We start from the raw sequence: 14,656 nt of genomic DNA, 5'->3' as shown, positions 1-14,656 counted from the left end.
CTGACGGGTGCTCTGGAGGGGTGGGGTTGCCGTCAGCCAATCAACGCAAAGCGGGTACGAGACCCCGCCCCCGCGAGGGGCGTAGCCGGGGCGGCAGTGGGCGGTACCGCACCTGTCAGGTTTTAGGGCCGCGCTCCCGGCGGCGCCTCGGGTTGGGCTGCGCTCATGGACGGGAGCGTCCGGGGCGTTCTGCCTTTGTCCTCTCGAGAGCGGGCGGCTCCGGCCCCCTCAGGCCGCCGCCGAGGTGATCACGGGTGTCCGGCCTGGGCGGCTGCAGCTGCTGGGCCCCGGGAGCTGGGAACTTGTGGGAGCACCGGCGGCGTGTTCTGGAGTGTTTGGTTTTTGGAGCACAAGTGTGATGAGGAGCGGCTGAGGGAACTGGGGCTGTTTATCCAGGAGAAAAGGAGGCTGAGGGGAGACCTTATTGCTCTCTACAACTACCTGAAAGGAGGTTGTAGCACGGAGGGTGTTGGGCTCTTCTCCCCAGTGGCAAGTGACAGGATGAGACAAAATGACCTCAGTTTGTGTCAGTGGAGGTTTAGGTTGAATATTAGGAAAAAATTCTTCACGTAAAGGGTTTTCAGGCATTGGAACAGGCTGCCCAGGGAAGTGGTGGAGTCACCATCCCTGGAGGTGTTTAAAAGGTGCTTAGACAATGTTCTTAGGAACGTGGTTTAGTGCTAGTTAGGGTAGGTTATGGTTGGACTCAACAATCCTGAGGGTCTCTTCCAAACGAAATTATTCTGTGATTCTATGATAGACATAAGGTTGTGACAGCAGCAGTTTTGTGTTCCAGAACTTAATCTTTGTGTCCCTGTGTTATCAAATTATTTCCTTCTGTGGCACCATCTTCTGGAAGCATCTGAAATCTATCATTTGTCTCATGAGATAGGCTTTCATTAAATGAAATCAGCATCGTGAATGAGGGGCATGTGATGCACCGCTACTTTTGTGGTGAACTTAATCTTCTCCAGAAGTCTGGCAGCCTGAAGGTTCGGTGTGGCAGGGTTTTGCTGTGCTTACAGCTTGGCCTGTGGGCAATGAGTGCTAATTTGGCTTCTGTGCACACCTTGAGTCACAGGCAGTTGCAAACTGAGAGTTTCTTTGTGGTAATCCAGAGCATCCTGCTATTGTCAGGGTCTGACAGTGCAAATGCATAATTTGAGTTCATCCTGTGAAATGCCTGCTGTTGGTTAAGGTTAAACATAAGGATTATCTGTTGGTACTGTTTAATCGTTAATCATCCACACCAGTTAGGAGCATTGCCTGTTAGGAGTCCCACATACAGTTTTGCATATATATTTGCTATTAAAATGTCTGTGGTTATGCAGCAAGTGAAAACTACTAAAAATATACTTTACTTATAAACTGGGGGAAGATCTAATCATATGGGATGTTTCAGAAAGTAAAACACCCATATGAAAAGATGTATAATATGGTTTCTTTACCTACTTATAATGCCTTCTACTTGGTTTTTAGAATTTGAGTTTGGTGGCAGCAAAATGGATCCTTGAGCCTCCGTGGGTTTATTCCCTTCTTAACAGACATGTCCTACACAGGGTAACCACTGCTTGGTAATGAGGAAAGCCCCTGCAAGCCCTGTGTGTCCCTTTACTCGTGAGAGCAGGGCTATGAACCTGAAGTGTAAGTGCTTGCTGCACCAGTTCTTTTCTGTGCTTGTTGCCCTGTAGGCAGGTTTTCTTCTTGGTGAGACTTCAATTCTACAAGCGCTGTCTCTGCTGTCCTCTCATCAAGAGAAGCAGCTGGGTGCCTCATACGTGATACCCTGAGTTGATGTTCTGACTCTGTGTTAGGAACATTAACTGGAGAGGTTGTGTTATTTGCTTAGTAAGTAGGAAATATATGGTATTTTGTAAATGTTACAGGAAGAATTGTGAAATCCCTGTAGCTTTCAAGACTAGGCAGCATTAATGAGCTGGAACATGTGCTGTGTAATTTATGGTAGAAAAGAATTTGCTGATCAGGTTTCTATTTATTTCTGAGAAAGCTAAACTGGAAGTTTTGTTTGATTACAAATCTGCCTGTAATGCAGCAGAAGACCCAGAAGATGGGATGTACGTATTCTTTTAGAGTGGAATGCTGTGAATCATGGCTAGGTTTGTGTGGAGGGAGTCCTCACCTGTTGAAATTTGTGGGATCTGGCTTGTATTATAACTGCTCTGGAGCCTTCCCTGCACATATCTGTGCAGATGTGCTATAGCTCTTCTTGTCCAGGTCCTTCAGCAATTTTCCAGAAGAAATAGGTATGCCTGGCAAGCTCCTTTACTAAGATATTTTATATCTTTCTCTTTTACCCTTTTTCCCAATATTAATACATGCTACAATCCCAGAGGAGCACTTTTTTGTGACAGGTCATGCGTGGAGATAACACCATTGTATAACTAGTCCTTGCTCCACTGACGCTCTTGAATCAAATTTTTGAAAAGTCATTCAATATCGGCTGAAAGCCACAGAAATGAAAGGTTTGTACCCTGGAGCTCTGAGGCGGCTGTGAAAAATATACAAATTTAGCTCCTTTTTCAGTTGATCAATTTAAGTCATGATGCTTAAAGGTAAGCTGTGAAACTTTGCTGCTGCAAGCTGTTGAAACAAAACCTAGGTGCTGTCTCTGTCCTGTTTTAGCTCACAAAATCAAAGATGGAGTATTGTTTACCTTGTGAAAAAGATGCACAGGAGGATGACATGAATAAAATTACAGTTACAAATGAAGCTTTTGCTGTTTTTCTTTTAACACAGGAGCATGGGGACATTCCGTGAAAAGGGAAGTAAAATCAGAATAGCGTAAGGCCTTTCCTTTAAAGGAAGAAACTTGTTTGTGCCTTAGGCTTTTGGTCCATCTTTTGCTATAGTCTCTAGACTTTTGCCAAGGCTGCTTTGCTTATCAGACTTTCTGACGTATTGGGTAATCCAGCTGTACAATTTACTGTCATAGGAAGCAACTGCGGCAAAATGAGGCCACTCACCCTAGCAGGGTTCAAAGAAAGACTGGGCATTTTCATGGGACACAAAACTATGTGCAGTTAATGCAAACAAAGTGTCCCAGAAGGAAAAGACTTCCTGCACTGGACTTGAAGCTGAGCTCTGACTTTTAGACACTGAGACAAATAATTCGTGGACACTGGCAGTTCTACATCTGGTCTGTTAGGGATTGGTATCTTCATCTGCAGTGTGGTATTGGCAGCAGCTAAAGACAGTACTATCCTATAGGCTACACTATAGTTCAATCTATTCAATTTTTTCCAGATTTTTAAGACAACTTGCATATATGCAAGTTTGTTTATCATGGCTTGTTCCTGGAATAGCACTGGGGTTATGCTTCAAGACGAGTAGATTTCTAGGAGTGAATGAAAAAAGCACAATACCTTGAGCTTATTCTGCTTTTTTTTTCATGTCATTGTTGTGAGTTTTGTGTATTTATTTTCTTTTTGAGGATAAAATAAACAAAAAAACAAGACCTTATTCTGTTGTTTAATGAACAAAACCTTCATATGCTGATCATTATTTCAGCACAGATGTCTGTAACTCAAACTCTATGAATCTGCCCATGCAGCTCTGTTTTTGAATTGCTGAGAACAACTGTGTGGGTGGATTTAGAACATGAAATTGCTGTATGTGCTTATGTTTTGTTTATGCAGTACTCATTTTTAAGAGTACTAGACTGGATTTGCTTAATATTTGCTTTGTGTGTCTCTGTGTGCGTATACATAATATATACAAACCCCCAAACTAGAAGATGATCGCTAAGCATGAGCTCTATTAATGCAAGAGTTTGTGATGCTGTAAACATGTTGCATTTGAATCATGTTATCAACTGAAAGAAATAAAGTCAGTCTATGCACAGAATAAGGTGGTAGTTGCTTCTAAAACTTGTGCCTGAATTTGTTGGTGCTTTGTTGCCCCTGTGTACTGATACAGCACAGGTGACTCTTGGAAACAGACTGCTATTGTCCACTAAGAGATTTCTCTTTGACAGACTTAACAATACTGAAAATTAATAAAAATAGTTTTTAATTATAAAACTGTTCATGCAGTTACAGTATTAATATAAATTGAAGCAAAGTTTTTACTATATGTCTTTCTCGTAACAAAATTGTTGCCTCTTCAATCCCATCTCCCTCAGAAAAAAGAGGCAGCCATTTATGTCTTCTTTATGAATTTAGAAATAATGCCACATTTCACTTCTGTTGAATGGGCACTTTGTCTTGACATAAGGCTTTTACATGTGAAATACTTGATAGCAATAGTTACTTAATAGCAATTTTGGCAATAAGGCCATTGTGTTAACTGTAGTATGATGGGCATCAGGAATCTTTTTAAAGACGTTGATTTTTATTAGGGGTATCTACCTCTTGTATAGTTTTATTTCCAGGTTCTCAGGCAGAACTTGTACGAGAAAGTAATAGAAAATTTGACGATCTAATTACTATAAAGCCTAATGATTGCATAATGCTTCTGGGCCAATAAGTTTTGCTTCTTATAGGCAGTTTATCTGCAGTTACATGTTACCGGTATAAAAGCAGAACGGAAACTGTGAAAGTAACAGTTTATTTTAGGTTAGCAATGAAGTATACTTTTATTCTCCAGTCTCCAGATGTAGAAAACATTATAAGAGCCTACAGTAAATTTTGCTTTCACTACGTTTCAGCTTTGTTGTCTTTGCTTTTTTTCCTGCTTTTATTTTCAGAATTGCAGAAGTGAAGGTAGATTTTTCATCTAATTTAGACATCAGTGTTGGCTGTCAGTAAAATAATTACATAAAAGCCCTATTTATTCTACTTTTGAGAAAGTAATCTTGCTATCTCTATGGCTTGTAACACTTCCCACTTTTGAAATGCTGTACTGGAAGGCTGGATACTTTGCCTCTTGCTGTTGACTTTGGTAGGGTCAACCACAGCTCGAAGTCTCTGTCTGCTTTCTGCTGTGACATTTTTTTTTTCTCTCAATGGCATTACCTTATTCTTCCTGAACTTTTGCTTTAAGCATTATACAGCTAGCGAAATAGGTTTCCAAATAAAGTGAGCATTATCTCTGGACATCTAGAGGTAAAATGTGTCTGCAAGGTTGTCTGTTTTCACACTGCTACCAAAGTCTTCCTTTACCACCTCCTTCTTGCTCTCTAGGCTGTAAGTGTAATGTTTATTTTTCTCAGATCTATCGTAGCTACTGGGAGGATGATGCATTGTCCTTCTATTTAATTTCTTCTTGGCAGCCTTTTCATATGCAAATCCACAGACTGGAGTCCAGAGGCAACCACATTCTCAGTCCAGTATTGTAACAAACTTCCCTGAATAAGGCAAGATTTATAGACAAAAAACCCCTCCTCTGCGCCTGTGTTAGAGGAAATGTTATGTACATTTGTATAGTGTGAAGCAGAGAGTATTGTGATGGGGTGAGGCAAGATCCCATGCACGGTTTCTCAGTATTAATAACTAAAACACAGTTGTCTTGGAAATGCACGGGGCAATTTATGCAGGTGGCTTGACTTGAATACCTAATTATTTTGCTTTCTTGGTCCAACGCCCACTTGTTAGTCATTCGTACTTAATTTTAGTTATTTTCAGTTACGTTTCAGAACTTAGGCTTAATTTACCCTTTCCCAACAGCGACACTGACCCGCGTTTACTCTAACAGCTCCTTGGCAGAGACAATAATCAATGAACATGCAGGATTGCCAACACCAGCTGTTCAAAAATCATGAGCTTGGCTTTAATAATTGGTCGATTTATTCATGTTTTAGCACTTGATCATGTTTTACCACTTCTCCCTCATGCCTCAGGGATATAAGGAACATGAAGAGATGAAAACCTTGTTTCATATGATGGGTTTTTTTAACAACTATCATAGGTAATACATTTCAAATGTTGTCAACTTCTGGGTTGTGATTTCCTGAAGGAGATATTGAGTCTTGAGGGTGGAGCTCTAATTGATCGCTGAGGCGATCCTCTTTGACAGAGTGCATTGAATCCATGCTGTTCAGGACAAAGAAACAAGAATAACAGCAATTCTTCCACCAGGATCACTGTTTGCTAACGAGTCTTAAGGTGGTGCCATCAAGTAGCAGTACTTTACATCTAAGCATCTTTGTGACAGGACTGGACATGTCTTGTAAAATCTTTTGTTTCTGTTTTTAGCTAAGGATATTGTCTAGGAAGCAGAGCCAGATTCATCTCCTGGTTTGTTCCTGGACAGAGTTTTCTATGGGTAGGAAACTACTGCAACCTTTGCTGAGTCTCTAGCCTGAGCACATCAGAAACTAGGACCGTGCAGTGAAGAATTTTCCTCTAGATGTACTCAACTAAGAAGCTTTTAATCAGAAATGTGCTTTTGAAGTGAACTTCCAAGTTCTACCTGTGCTTTAGTTGGTATCACTGAGCAGGCTTGGAGCTCACAGGTGTGATACCTTTTTGGATGAAGCTGGACTTTCTGGTGGACTGTAAGATGCACTTAAAGAACAAACCTAATATGCTCCAGTTGCTAATGAGTGTTCAGACAATAGGACCAGACTAGAACTAGTCTGAAGTAACTCCCCCTCTGAAATGTGTTGGGTGTGGGTGTCTGGTCCTCAGTGTCAGCTGTTTCATTCTGCACATCACTCCTCTTGTCTCTGCTGCTTCCCACAGTAGCCACAACCTGGTAATTTGTGGAAGACAGGATGTGAGGATGGATTTTCTAGATCCTAATGCCTGCCTAGAATCGCATTCACAGCTACTCCCTCTAAGCCCTTCTTCCAGGCACTGCCATGGGAAAAAGCCATTCAGAGCTGACTGAACTATCTCCATACTCAAGCAGAAGGTCCAGCTTTGCCCAGATTTTGTCATCAGGCTGTACTCTAAGGGGTTTCTATTTGACTGATTTATTTTTTTTTCATTTTTTTTGAAGACATGCTTCAATATAGCAATACTAATGTCAACTGTGGTTACTAGAGAAATCTTTCTCATAGAAAATATTCATGTTTTATGAATAATTTAGCTCATCAAAGGTAACATAATAAAAATAGATTGCTGCTATGAGATCAGTGTCTCCTGCATTGAAAATAATGCATAGTTTTTACTACATTTATTTTTGAGGATCATGTTCAGCCAGCAGTAGGAACCATTACCCTGTGGTACCTTTACAACTGACAGTCTCCTAATTATCTTTCCTGGAGAATCCTATAAGCTCACTGGCATTCTATAAGCATGTAACTATTCAGGTTTAGTCTCTTTGTATGGTAGGGTAGCTTAAATCTGTTTCAGGAAGTCTTGCAGTTTTTTTGATGTATTTCTTCTTTGTCTTGCCACATTATAAATGACGGTTTGGGTTTTTTTTTTTCTTTTTTAAAATTCTGTCAGCTCTTCTTACTGTCTGTGCCTTCTTACTGCCATCAGAATAGGGACACTGTAGAACTGGGAGATTAAAGAACTTACCTGCTTCCTTATCACAGCATTTCCCTGCACAGGAGAAAGAAGTTCAGAAGATTCGGTGACAGTGTGGGAAGATACTGATGAAGCCCAGAGGGAGGGGGAGAGGGAAGCTCAGTAGCAGCTCTGCAGAAAAGAAGGACTGAGGTGTGCTGGAGTGCATAGAGTAACAGCAGGGAAAGCTGATGGGGACTGCTCCTGTGCCAAGTCAGTCCACGCATGGAAGGGTGAGATAGATGGAGAAGTAGGGAGCCCTCCAAGCTGTGCTGCCTGCAACATCTGCCTCTGTGCTGGGCAGGAGCCTAACAGAGCCCAGGGTTAGATCAGGGCTCTTCATGCTGCGCTTTGCATCTCTATTTATAGAGGTGACCTGTGTGAGTGCATGGATGTGTACGTGGATGGAAGCAGAGTGATTCTGTTGCTGACTGCACTTCTGAGCAAAAATCATTGTTGAAAACATGTCTTTTGACAATATCCTACCTCCTAAACATTTTTCACAGTAAATTTTGCTGAACTGGATCTGGCTCCCTTGTCAGGTTTTCTGATGCCAGTTTTAACTGAGAGTTTCATTTGGCTCAATATAGAGGAGCCTGGGCTTTTTAATGGGAAAATCTGAGTTCTGTTTTCTGAGGGAGTATCAGAGCCTGCAGTACCATTGGTGATGCAGGCATGTTCATTTAGGAGTGCTATATCCGATTCTGCAGCCTGAGGGGACTGAAAAAGGGTGGTGAGGAGGTGTGGAAATGGAGATTTGGCACCAAGATTTTACTTGCTTTTTACTTTGCATACTCTTGATTGTTTGCTTTCCCCAATATAGTTCTCTTTTTCAGATTCTGCAGTGTGGCGCTGATGTGATTATGGTTTCCTGAAGGATTCCCTGTCTTCTCTAGACTACAGTATTTGTTGCTCATCGTTCAAAGGCAGAATGAAAACTTGCTTCTATGCATCCTCGGAATTGCTGGAGGCATGGCTTTGACCCCATTAAATTGCTTGTCCTAAATCCAGTTGCCACCAAACAGACGGTATCAGATTGATATAATTTGAACCCACAAACTCAAGCTTCTTAGCAGCAGCTAAACACTTGCCTCATAGTGTAGAGATTACACTAAAATAATGGGAACCAAATTACTCCAAGTTCTTTCCTTGCTTCCACTAGATTATTGAATTATATCAACATGTTTATAGTGCTTCAGGGAGAAATGAATTAGGAGTGAGATCTACACGCTTGCTTTACAGGGAAGTTTTATGGGTAGAGACAAGGGAAGCATTCTCCAAATGCTATTAAAAAGATTTTACTTAAGATCCCATATATTTTCAGTGTAATCTAAGAGCTGACCTTGATTCACACATAAACCGATTTGAACTTTGGAACAATACCTACGTGTGTTCCCTTTTGGGTGATTGCAGTCTTAAAGCTTAAAAAACTTTCTTAAAGCTAGTTAAAAAAATCATAAAATATGATTTGTACATTTGATAGATGAGGAGGAAATGAAAGACCTAGTGGAGAATTTATGGTTTATTTATGGCTACTGGTAAATAACTGCAGGTTTCTACAATGGACTTAGCCAATCTTCCCTCTGAACTGTGACATTCAAGTTGAACATCCTTTGATTCAGGAGACCTGTTTCTCTCCTCTGAGAAGTGAAAATGCCTGATCAAGTACTATAGTGAAAGTTTTCTTGCTCTAGTCTCCGAGACAATGGGTGGTGATTTAGCTGAACTTTGTTTTATGCTCTTTTGAAAAGCAAAGTAGTACATATTGTTTGTAGTATATCCTGGTTTAAAACAGTAGGAGAAAATGGATAAAGATGTTGCTTGAGAGCCCAGGTTAGGGAGCTGGAGGCAGCAACATTTGCTGCATGTGTTGTCATTAGCCTGAGAACACCAGGAGTTGGCTGACATGGTGCTGACCCCAACTTTAGTCTGTGCAAGCAGCAAAAGGTTGTGCTTAGTGTAGCAGCTACCATGATGAAAGGTGAGCGGAGGGACCCTCCATGCTGAGCTGGCACACTACCATAGAAATTTTCAGTGGTCATCTCTGAAAGGAAAGGATGTAACTTTTGGGGAGGTTTTAAATCAAAGCCCTCTGTCTGTTTCTGTGCATATTTAGAGTTGTAGCCTGGAGAATCCAGTCCCTGGGTTCCCATGGTGTGGATGCCTTGTGCTTTTTGGTAGTCGTTAGCGCCCAACAGAAAGGGAAGCGACTGCTGAGTGGCATGAGGTGGTGCCAGGTTCTCTTTTATTCTGCTGACCTGAGAGACTGCATCTGCAAGCAGACACATTCAGAAAACATTTAGAGGGAAGTAGTAAATCACAGATGCTGGCAATAGTTGTTGTCACAATGTGTAACCCAAAGAAGTGGGTGAAAGTTTTTAGCAAAGTGGGCAGGTATCAGTTGGGATTGGTGGACTGGGGAACTGCTTTTTAGCACAGTTCCTTGACGGGCAGGATGCTCTATTTGTATAAGTGTGTGCCTATAAAAATGACAGTAGGACAGAGAAGAATGGTCAGAATGGGATGGCAGACAGTGGACTGTCACTGCAATTTCAGAAATACTTGGTGCCAGTGCAGAGGCCTGCCAGTGTGGCTAGCAGCAGAAAGAAAATGGGGCAGCTAGAAAAAGGGTACAAACCCTTTTCCTCCATGAGGAGGAAAAGAGTTGGGTGATGAAAGTCTGGCAAAGGAAGCAAGCAGAGTATGGCAGGACAGTAACAGTGATGTAGAAGAGGGCTGAAAAGCACAGCAAAGTCCTGTTGTGTCTAGTGTCTGAGAGTCATCTGCATTGCATGATCTTAGCTTTTGGTGACTCACTTAGCAAGGACTTCATTACTAGCTCAGAGCCTTTGCGTTGTTGGATTTACTATTTTGAACCTCTCCCTATCCCTCCACCCCATTTTCTTTTTCCATTAAAAAGTCTTCCACCTGCTCTGCAGTGTTCTTTCAGTTGACATGACAGTCCTGGACTCTGAGTAGGGATAAATCTCCAAAGCAGGGAACAAAAAAAGTAGCAATTCCCCTTATGGATCTTAAAATGGGATCTTTAATACTAGAGTGAAAGCCTACCAGTTTCTGAGGTTGTTGGTTGCTTCTAGCATGACTCTATTACATGCTGGTGGAAGTGGACCAGCCAGTGGAAATGTACTGTCCAAGCCGGTCCAGTTTGGTTTACAGTTTCTTGGTAGAAACACCAATTTAGGGTAATCAACCAATAAGTGAAGAAGTACAAATCTGTATCTCCATGTTGGGAGGACTAGGTGGCCAAAGGTAGATGGGTGATCTCTATTGCAGAGTTGTGAGTGGATTTGAACGGTACCAGAGTAAGGCTGTAGATGAAGGGTGGGATGTGGATGATTTAGGCTATTTTGTGTTGCTTTGTAAAAGCTTAGCTTTTCATGACTGTTTCTTCCCAAAATATATGACATTTATTGTGGGGGAAGAAAGAACTTCTTATCCTACACTGAGACAGAGAAATATATTGATGTTTGTTCTTAGCTATCTAATCTGGAGTTGAACTGCATTTCAAATGTGAATGGGACAGTCTATATGAAGAGAAGGCAAAGGTAACAGCAGCCTCAGTTCCTGGAAGTTAATGTTTAACCTTGGAGCTCCTCGAGTGAGGATCAGGTGAAAGGAGAAAAGTCTAAGAAAACAAGATAGAGATGCTGAAGATGGAGTCTGCTATAAAGAGCGAAGCAATGAGCTTCATGGTTGCTGGTCCTGTTGAGGGTAACCTGGCATTTACATCCAAGACTTTGTCTTCCATAAGCCAGATGACAAACAGATTTTCTAAAACAAAGCAAAATTCATCTTAGCTGGCTTTTATTCATTGCTGGTTGCCTGACTCCCTTGAAGAAGATTTCTGGAGACCAAAAAGCTGCTATAGGCTTAGTTTGTCTCAAACGACCCAACAGGTACAGCCTAAAGACACTGCACGCAAAGGCGGGGGTACTCAAGGAATCCATATAAATTTGAGGGCTATAAGCAAGAATCTCTGATAGGAATCCACACTTCTAGATTTGTTTTTGTGTTTTTTTTTTTTAATTTAAATAATTAATTTTGTTACTGATGCTTTTCAGTGGGCCTCTGCATGACTATACTTAGTGTATACATTGTTGGGATTGTTTTTCTCTTTTATTCTTATATGGCATCTACATAAGAGCATCCTTATATAACGTCAAGAATTCAAGATGCTATTCTAATAAATGGATCCAATTTTACTCGTTCATAGCATCCCATCAAATGACATCAAACTCAAATGTTAAACCCTAACAACAAAAGTCATGGTTAGAGGCTGTGCCATCTTGGCACAGCCAGTACAGCTGACAAGGCCTTTAACAATGTAGGAAGACTGTCTTCTAAGTGCTGTGTTATCTGGGAGCCTCTCTAAATTGAAGAGAAAAAAAATACGTATTTGAACACTTAGTATTTAAAAGTACCTCAGACTCAACAGATAAGCTACACTCATGCTACAGTGAAATGTCGTGATGTTTGATTGTACTGTTGTCTGCATACAGCTTTTGATTTGTGTATCAGTCTTGGATCATATGGTTTTGGGGAGCAGCACTGTGATTTGATTCGTGGCTGTGGAGCTCTTAGTACAACAGAAGCCTGGTCCTCACTGTAGTTCCTAGTTGCTACTTAGATATGGGTAGAAGAACAGTGAAAACAGGGGGTACAAGGGAAATAATTCCAATTTTGAACTTCTAGATTCCCTAGATTTTAATGAATCTCTTTACTGTTTTCCTTTTTAAATTCTTATGACCAAAAAAAGTATAAAATGTTCCTGAAGACAGCAAGGATTGACCTTATTTGTGGGGAATTCTATGTATTTACAGATGCATCTCAGATTGCTAGGAAGTGCAAGTGGTGAGCATATCTGTAAAATAACAAGTGTTAAAACATTAAAAAAAACCTTTCTGCTTCCAAAATATTTTAGAAGTTCTTTTAGAAAAACACTTGTAAAATGCACTTATATGACTATGTGGACATCTGCTTCATTTCTTCACTGATTTTATGGGAAGCTTTTAAAAATAATAAAATATGAGAAGTAGAAATGTTGATGACTTCTAAGCGACAAGTCAGTTCATTTTCATAATAATGCTTTGGACTGGTGCCAGAATAGCTCATAATTCAGTGATCTCTTAAAATATTCAAATTTTTTTTTAAAAAAAGAACATTAGTTGCAATTATTTTTGGAAGTACTTCTGAAATGGCTGCATTTAAAGCATCACCAGAGTGTCTCTCATCCATTCACAATAACGGGAGCATTGCACTGGTGAAATTTTTGGTTGTTTTGAAATTCCAAAATGAACACCATGTTGATGTGTTGGGTTTTGTTTTTAATATAAATACATTTCAGTGAACCTGAAGTCAAATTCAATCAATTTCTCCAGATTTATTCTTATCATCCCTGAGAAATAATCTATATGTTACATGTTACTTTTTCATTTTGTTTTGACAGTTCTGTTGTCCATAATTGTAACAGATACTAAGTTGCTGAAAATAACCCTGTGTAGGTGTAACTTTTTTTTTTTTTCTCAGATTAATTTCTGGATCAAATATTCAAATTTCCTATTGAGTAAAACTCCTATGTTCTAAATATCAGACTTCTCAGCAGCCAAAAATTGCTAAAGGAAAAAAAATTTGCTGAGGTACAATACCAATATGAATAGCCACATAATTCATTTGTTGAAAAGAACACATTTTACAAACATTTGTGTTTTGACCAGTAGTCCATGAAATATAGCAACAAGACCAGCATATTTTATGATGTGATTTTATGCATCGAATTCTGCATTCTCATCAAAACCCATTTATTACCTTTTCAAATTATATTATACATTTTTCTTTATGGATAAGCAAACAATATATAAAATTAATGTTCTATAAAGTTATAAACCTTTGCGCTTGTAAAGAATAAAGGAGTCTAAAATGTGGAGTTGCAAACATTCACATGGTATTAATTTGATTGAAGGTTTACATTCTTCTTCTTCTGCGGCTCTTAAAATCTCTTGTCAAGCAGGTTGGCAGTCTTGGTTGCTCACTGTGCAGCTTTCTTGATGCTCAACCTCTCCTGTCGTCTGCAAAAGATACTCCCTACTTTGTGTTGCGCTTCACAGGTCCCACATCACATTAGTTTTTCACTATGGAACCAGCAATTCTTGTTTCTTCTGTATGGGCTGGGGCAGCTCTTCAGCCGCTGTAAACTCTTAGAGCTCTAGCAAAGCTGGGAGACCTTTCTCACTAAGTCTATTTATTTTCAACAGGGATCTGTTTTATCTAGCAAATTTAACTAGCATCACACATACTGACCTGCATGCTTGCTTTTACAAACAAATAACAGAAAATGAGAATCGATTTCAATTTTTTACAATTATAGTGAAAAAAAAAATTATGAAGCAATATATGGGGTTCTTTTGCTATGCACAGCTTATTTAATCTTCCAGCAAATGTCTCCTCAGAAGCTTATTTGAAAGGATAATTCTAAAATTCTCAAGGTAATTCAAATGATCAAACTTTAATCAGTAGTTGTATCCTGAACCTCTTAGGTGGGGGCAAATTGAGAGCCCAGCAGCCTTCGTTGGTTGTGCGGGTTCCCAGAAAACTGGCTGGTTTGGCTGCTGAATTCAGCTGGCTGCTGTGTGCACACATCCACGTCCTGGCAGACCTTCAGATCTGGTAAGATTCTTATTGTTGTTACCCAGAGGGGAAGCGTTTTGAACCTATAAGGACTTCAGTTTTATTTTGGAAATGAGAGGGTTGAACACTACAAGAACTGAAGACCGATTCCTTTACGGGCACAAACTGGCACATACAGTATGAAAATCCAGTACCTTTTCCTTTAAATACATGGGTAGCAAGATGTGAATCTTATAGTTACAGGATTGTTATCTTCCTCAAATTTGCTGCTATGTACACCAGGATAAGCCATTGTACAGTAAGAATGAACATCACATATTTAAATGGCTGATCTCTTGTGCTGTTAAAACTGTTTAAAATCATCAGTCAATCCAATTAATCTTTGTGTGTGTGTGTGTATTCATCAAGACAATATCATTTCCAAGTCTTGCATCAAGGGAAATGATAATCCTCCATTCTTTATGATTTTGGGAATGGTGCTTCATGTAGAACTGTAGAAGGAAAATGCACCCTAGACAGCTTTCCATTCCAGTGATTTCATTAATGATCAAATGCTTTTAAGTGGCACACAGTAACTAGAAGGATTGCAGCCAATA

The 14,656-nt window shown here is 40.1% G+C and overlaps 1 long non-coding RNA gene across 1 annotated transcript in view; it reads left to right on the top strand.

Moving 5' to 3' along the window:
* The first annotated feature begins 1 nt into the window (after window position 1).
* Window positions 2–14,656, top strand: part of LOC135579120 (uncharacterized) — a 27,808-nt gene continuing 13,153 nt past the window's right edge. The window contains exon 1 of the long non-coding RNA XR_010471600.1: window positions 2–14,099. This is a non-coding gene — a long non-coding RNA (uncharacterized LOC135579120). The remainder of the gene's footprint in view (window positions 14,100–14,656) is intronic.

This window comes from Columba livia, chromosome 3 (assembly GCF_036013475.1).
Source record: "Columba livia isolate bColLiv1 breed racing homer chromosome 3, bColLiv1.pat.W.v2, whole genome shotgun sequence".
NCBI lineage: Eukaryota > Metazoa > Chordata > Aves > Columbiformes > Columbidae > Columba > Columba livia.
This window is presented reverse-complemented; position numbering and strand designations above follow the sequence as displayed.